Source organism: Gossypium hirsutum, chromosome A06 (genome assembly GCF_007990345.1).
Source record: "Gossypium hirsutum isolate 1008001.06 chromosome A06, Gossypium_hirsutum_v2.1, whole genome shotgun sequence".
Lineage (NCBI taxonomy): Eukaryota > Viridiplantae > Streptophyta > Magnoliopsida > Malvales > Malvaceae > Gossypium > Gossypium hirsutum.
In genome coordinates, this window is record NC_053429.1 from 96,991,192 (window position 1) to 96,998,535 (window position 7,344).

A 7,344-nucleotide genomic window follows, 5' to 3' on the forward strand; every position below is an offset into this window, starting at 1 on the left:
AGCAGCATCTTCTAGCTACATTTCGACTGACAACTTGTGTCAGTAGACCCATTTATGGCTCGAGAGAGAGCATTTATGTAAAAGAAAAGGAAAGAAATGGTTTCGAACATATGTTAGCACACAGTGTGTGAGATTCCTACGTATCCAATATTATTGTATGTGGTTCAACGGGCATACGAAGGGAAGGAATGGTATGTGTTCCGATTGGAAATGTCATGAAAGTATGGAAAGGTATGAGTTGTTGATGATTAAAGTATGTATAGCCATATTTATGAAAAGTATGAATGTTTATATGCTATATTCATGAAAGTTAGTTTATCATGTGGTGATTTTTGCTAATTTATGTGTTTGATCACTAACTTGTGACTATGGTTAATGCTATGTTTATGTCTTATGTGTTACGCAAATGAAATGGTAAGTGTTCAATATGAATTAAGATATGCATGCATTAAACTCATTGTAATGGTGATACATGGAAAACATGATATGTTATGAGATGGATAATAAATCCAATTGAATTATGCTCAAGTATAATGGTTATCCATGTTAAATTCATATGAATCATGTTTAAATGAACTAACATGTGTTGTTAATGTGCTTAGGCTTATGCCAAACTTGTGGATATGATTGATGTTTATGATTATACTTATCCTATGCATATGAAACGGGTAAGAAAAAGGAGTTATACAATAAATGTAACAACCCATTTCTAAGTGAAATCGAAACAATGGTTTTGGGACCACAAGCCAATCTGAAAATAAAATTTATTTTTATTTTATTGCATGGTCCGTATTATGATAGAGATGTCATGTGAAATTCCGATAAGAAAATTTTATCGATTATGTGTTTAATTAGAGAAAGGACTAAATCACATAAAATGCAAAAGTTGAATTCTAGTAGCCAAAAGGATTAAATAGCTATGAAATTCAAAACTTGAGATCCTTATATGGTAATTAGACCATTAAAGAAAAGTATGTAGATATTTTGGTGACTCATCCATGAAAATTTAGAAAAGTGCAAGGATTGAATTAGAAATTGAAAAATATTTAATTAATTAAAAGATGATAAAAGATATCATCTTTTTTTTTATGTCATCTTCAATCTAAAATACATGGAAACCCTAGGAGAGAGAGAGGAAACTTTCATGGCTTAATTGGGTAATTTTCCTTGTCCCATTTTTAGTGATTTTGATATTTTTGAAACTGGGATAGCTTAATCTATCTATTTGGAGGATCAATTTGAAAATTTATCGAAGTATGAAAATTATGTCACGGATGAATATGCTGAAATTTTGAAATTTATGGTAGAAAATGAAAGGTTGTTGATAGATAAACAACTTTTACAAAGTGATTTTTGATGAAAACATGATTTAGGGACTAAAATGTAAAGTTGTGAAAATTGAAGAAAAATTTTGAATTTTATAGAATATATGTGCTACAAATTTTATATTGAAATTTTGGTTAGGCTTGAAATAAGGAGTAAATTGCTTGAATTTCATTTTCCGAGCCTAAGGACGAAATCGTCATTAATTAAAAGTTTAATGGCAAAATGATAATTTTTCCTAGGATGTAAATTGGACTGAATTGAGTTTAAATTGTATTAAGTTGATGTTAAATTTACTCGTATAGGTCCGGGTAGACCAAATTCGGAGCTAGAATGAGGAAAAGAGGAAAATGTCGGATTAGTAGATTTTACATACACGAACATTTGTTGAGGTAAATTCTTGTAACTAAATTGTGTATATTTATATGCTTGAATTAAATGTTGTGTTTATGAATTGTATGAATATCATATATATGACATTAAAAATATATTTGACAAAACCCGATAAATGATAAATGATAAAAAAAATGTTCCTTTTATGCTTGAAATGAATGTGGAATGTGTTTATTTTAATTCTATGAATGTTATAGATGTATGAAATAATCACATGCCTAATAATGCTTGAAAATGTTAAATCACGTTTGAATGAATGAAAATCGATGGATATGTGATTTCCCGAAATGAATGAGGTCCTGCATTTGTTGCTGATGGGATTTAACTCGGACGAGTAATCCTATTGACCTCATTTCTGAAAGGATTTAGCTTGAACAAGTAATCATGATATAAGTCCTCTCGAGCATATGTTATGGATTGGATTTAGCCTAGACATGTAATCCAGATCAAGCTCTTTAGAGCGTATGTCATTAAAAGGATTTAGCCTAAACTGGTAATCCAGTTGTATACATGTGTGGCTCGAGAATGTACTCTCTAAAATAGTACCTTATGGGTACTATTGGACATGAATTGACGGATCCTGATTTGTACACCTCGAGTTTACTACCTGTGTATCCATCGATATTCCAAATAAATTCAACAGGTAACAATCCAGACATGAGATGATATGAATAATAAAACGAGTTATTACACGTATTTGCCTGAAATACATAAAAATGATGATATGTGAAAATTTATACATGGAAATATGAGATGATGATATTTGTACATGGAATTTATTTGATAAATATAATCATCCTTGATTATAGATTTGTACACCTTAAGTGTACTACTCGTGTGGCATTGATATTTCGAATTATATGAGTAAAGCTCTGACATTAAATAATCTGAACTCGTGATGAATTACTATGAAAATATACTTGTAATATAAATATACGATTTAAACATGTTAAATGAATACGTGATGTAGAAAGCATATGTGCTTGGAAACCAGATTATTGTTGATCCCATATATGTTTCTTGGTGTTATTATGGAATATATTACTAACAAGGGCAATGAGGATATGTGTAGGCCTTGAGATCAAATTGATTGAATTTGCCTTACATGTTTATCTTGGAATAGAATAAATGGTAAGTTAAGTATCATGTTATACGAACTTACTAAGCATTATATGCTTACTTAGTTTTATTTTCTTATTTTATAGTAAATCGGAAGCTCGTTGGATTGGAAGCTTGGCGGAGATCACTCATACTATCCATCATCTCATTTCGGTACATATGGTAAATTATTTATGGTTATAATGGAATGTATAGGTTAAATTTGGCCATATTGGCATCTAAATGTAAATGGTTACTATAATCTAGCCATTGGAATGGCTAGTGAAGATTATGTATTGATATATATATACACATACATACTAAGATTATTAAGGGTGATAACATAAGTGTTTATTATTGATTAATTGAGAAAGGTTAGACGAGTGTACTTAATAAGGTAATATTAAAAGCATGAAAGCATGTAATGATATACCATGTTAAAAGGTATAATTAGCTTGATTAAAATGCTTAGATTGGTTGGTTTATGAATGCAAGTTTTGATGTAGGTTTATGGGAAGGTTTGGGTGAGAAATGAAGCTTGAAAATGGCTTTATTTTGTCCACACGGGTAGACACACGGGCGTGTGTTGTGACCGTGTGTGACACACGACTCAGCACATGGGCGTGTGGTCTGGCCATGTGTCCCTTGCACCTTAAATTTGAGAAACAGAACGCTCAAAATTGAGGACACAGGTAGAGACACGGACGTGTGTCTCAACCGTGTTTGTTACATGGCCTAGCACACGGGCGTGTGGTCAGCCGTGTGGCACAAGTCACAGAGTTACATGGGGTCGAACACGGCCTGTAACACCCCTAACCCATATCCAACACCGGGATAGGGCTAAGGCATTACCGGAACTTTACACTTTTAGTATATTAACTCAGGTCACAAAATTTCATTTAAATTTAAAACATTTCAATTATGAACATCTTGTCTCTTGCATAAGACTTCGAGACCTACAACATATCGGAAGGTAATACGGGACAAATACGGGTACGTTCGATTAACCTTGGGCTTCTCAGAAAATTTTTCTTAATATAAAGGGACACACGCCCGTGTAGATTGTGCCGTGTGGACTCACACGCCCGTGTATCTTGAGGCACGCCCATGCCTTTCAACCGTGGGCAACACTGACTTATCAACACGGCCATGGAACACGCCCGTGCTGCCTGCCCGTGGACGAAACTGTCATTGTAACACGGCCATGATGCACTCCCGTGTGGCCTACCCGTGTACAACTTTGAGCTAAAATTTTAAGTGCAGGGGACACATGGTCATAGCACATGCCCATGGGAGGGAACCGTGTGTCACACACAGCCTAGACACACGCCCGTGTGTCTAACCATGTGGACTTTATTAGGCTATTTTCCAAGCCTTTAGTCACCCCTTTCTACTACTTGTGTTTAGTGGTTACCAAGTTTGAGAGAAAACATAATTTGACGCTTGTAAATAACCGTAATGAAAATAGTTGTATGGAAACCTTATATCATTGGTTTCATACATAAATGGTTATTTCCTCTTTAGTATCATGGGTTCTCGTGTTACATTAATCCATCCAAAATTGGCTCATTCATGTGACTCATTGCCAATTGATAGGAACCCATCATTAGTAATTAAAACCATGCATAAAATCGTAGGTCATAGCCTACTTAAATTAAGCCAATTTTCATGGCCATATACAAAGAGATAAACATATTTCTACATGGCTTTACTTGGCAAATCAAATGACACATATAATAAAATACTCAGAAGTACTATACATGCCATTTAACAAAATAAACAGTCTTTATACCAAAGCTTGTTTAGTTGATAGTGTGTTGTGTAACGCCCCATACCCGAGACCGTCGCCGGAGTCGAATACAAGATGTTAACAGACTTAATTCATTACTTAAACAGCTCAAATAATTTATTTTTAAAATTTCTAGTCAAGCTAGGAATCTACGTCATAGTAGCTTAAAAATTCATATCTTGAGTTCCAAAACTTGAAATCCAATTCTATAAATTTTCCCTAAAACTAGACTCATACATATATTTACTAATTTTTTTCTATAATTTTTGGTCAATCAAATTAGTACAGTTTATTAGTTAAAGTCTCCCCTGTTTCAGGGTTCGACTGCTCTAACCTCTGTATATTACGAATTGGATATCTCTCTGTACAGAATTTGACTGATTATGAAGTTTATTTCTATTAAAACTAGACTCAATAAGGAATATTTACATATAAAGAATGACTTCTAATTATTTTTTTACAAGTTATGATGAATTTTTAAAGTCAGAACAGGGGATCCAGAAATCACTCTAGCCCTATTTCACAAAAATTCAAATATCTCATAAAATATAATTTATATACCGTTTTGTTCAATCCATATAAAAATAGACTAATTAAGCTTCAATTTCATAACTTACTCATCATTTAATTCCATTTCTACTATTTTTAGTGATTTTTCAAATTTACATCACTGCTGCTGTCAGATTCTGTTTTATGGCAAATTTCACTTTACTAAGGATTTTCATGGACTAAATAGCATTTTAAACATACATAACATCAAATATGACTTAGATTGGCCATTCCAATGGCTAATAATTTACAAACCCTTTTCTTACCAAACCATAGCCATATCATAAGATCAATTAGTCAAAGTGAGTGTTTTGCCATACATGCCACATTCAAAATACACAAGCCATTTTACCAATTTAAGCCTTCGGATAGTGTGAACGAGTCTTTGACCTATCCCGATTCTCAAGCCGGCTTGTCAAAACTACAATGAAAGAAAAGGAGGGAGTAAGCACAAATGCTTAGTAAGTTCACATGCAAATAGCAGGTAACATAATCACACAATCTCACATAAAACATCATTTACATAAACAACACCAAGACATTCATGTTTCATTTACATTTAATATCTTTGTACGATTTCATCATACCAAGTTTTCAACCCGAGGGTTTAAGCACATACCTGTCAAATTTTCTCATTTACCACACTTACCAACATGTCACATTCGTTTTAGGCCTTCTTCTTATTCACTTAATATTCACCTGTTGAACACATCGGAATATAATTCGAATACGCGGATTTCATGAACGTAAGTGCCATACCCGCAGCTAGACAAACTCAATAGCCTGCGGAACTTATGTAGCCAAGCTACCATGTAACCCGCCCATAAGTGAACTCGGACACAACTCAACGAGCTCAGGCGTTCGTATCCATAAGTGAACTCGGACTCAACTCAACGAGTTCGGATGCCTAGTTACATCTCACGAACTCGGACTCAACTCAACAAGTTCGGAACTCAACCATCCTAGTGACATGTCACTTGTATTCTACTCTATTCCCAAGGTTCAAACGGGCGTTTTCCTCGATCACACATCTTGGCCGTCTTCCACGGAATATCGAAATCAATACTTCGGTGATAGTTCATACTCATCAAGTAATTCACATAATTACATATTATTCAACAATAACCACAAAGCATAATATTTCATGATAATAATCAGCATCATATCATATAAACAACATTAAATTGCTTAAAATGACAATTATATTACTACATTTACACATGAACTTACCTCGGTACAAAATTATTAGCAATCGAGCCTATTCTTTGTAAACTTTGTTTTTCCCTCTATCGCGACTTGAATCTCGTTTCTCTTGATCTATAATGCCAAATTAATCTTATTTAATACATACATTCATCAAAACAGCATTTAATACGAACTTTGGTAAAATTATATTTTTGCCCCTAAACTTTTGCATAATTGCACTTTTGCCCCTAGGCTCGGGAATTAAACTTCATCCCTTATTCTTATGTTTTATGACATGCTGATCATTTTTTCCTTCTATGGCAACATCAAATTCACACTCTAACATGTACTTATGACTATTAGGTATTTTACCGATTAAGCCATTTTACTCGTTTTCGCTTAAAACCAAGTAGTACAAGTTGTCTAACATAATTTAAAACCTCATATTCTATCATAAAACATCAAAATACACAAATTTCACCTATGGGTATTTTTCCAAATATGAACCCTAGGTTGAATTATTGCTAGCATAAGCTTAATCGAGCTACCGGGATTCCAAAAACGTAAAGAACATTAAAAACAAGGCTTGGAATCACTTACTATGGAGCTTGGAAGCTTGAAACAAACCCTAACTATGGAGAACCCTTGAATTTTTGGCCTAATGAAGAAGATGGACAAAAATTGGCTTTTAATTTTGTTTTTAATTCATTTTGATAACTAAATGACCAAAATGCCCTTACTACTAAACTTTCCAAAAATTCCATCCATGTCCAATTTTTGTCCATAGACTTAGAAATTGGTCAAATTACTATTTAAGACCTCATTAATATTCCAAAACAATTTCATACTAAAAACTCCTAGAATGCAAGTTTTGCAAATTATTCAATTTAGTCCCTAATTTCATTTTAAGCTCATTAGGCATAGGATTTCATCACGAAATTTTCACACAATCACGCAATCATATCATAAACATCAAAATAATTATAAAATAATTATTTCTATCTCAG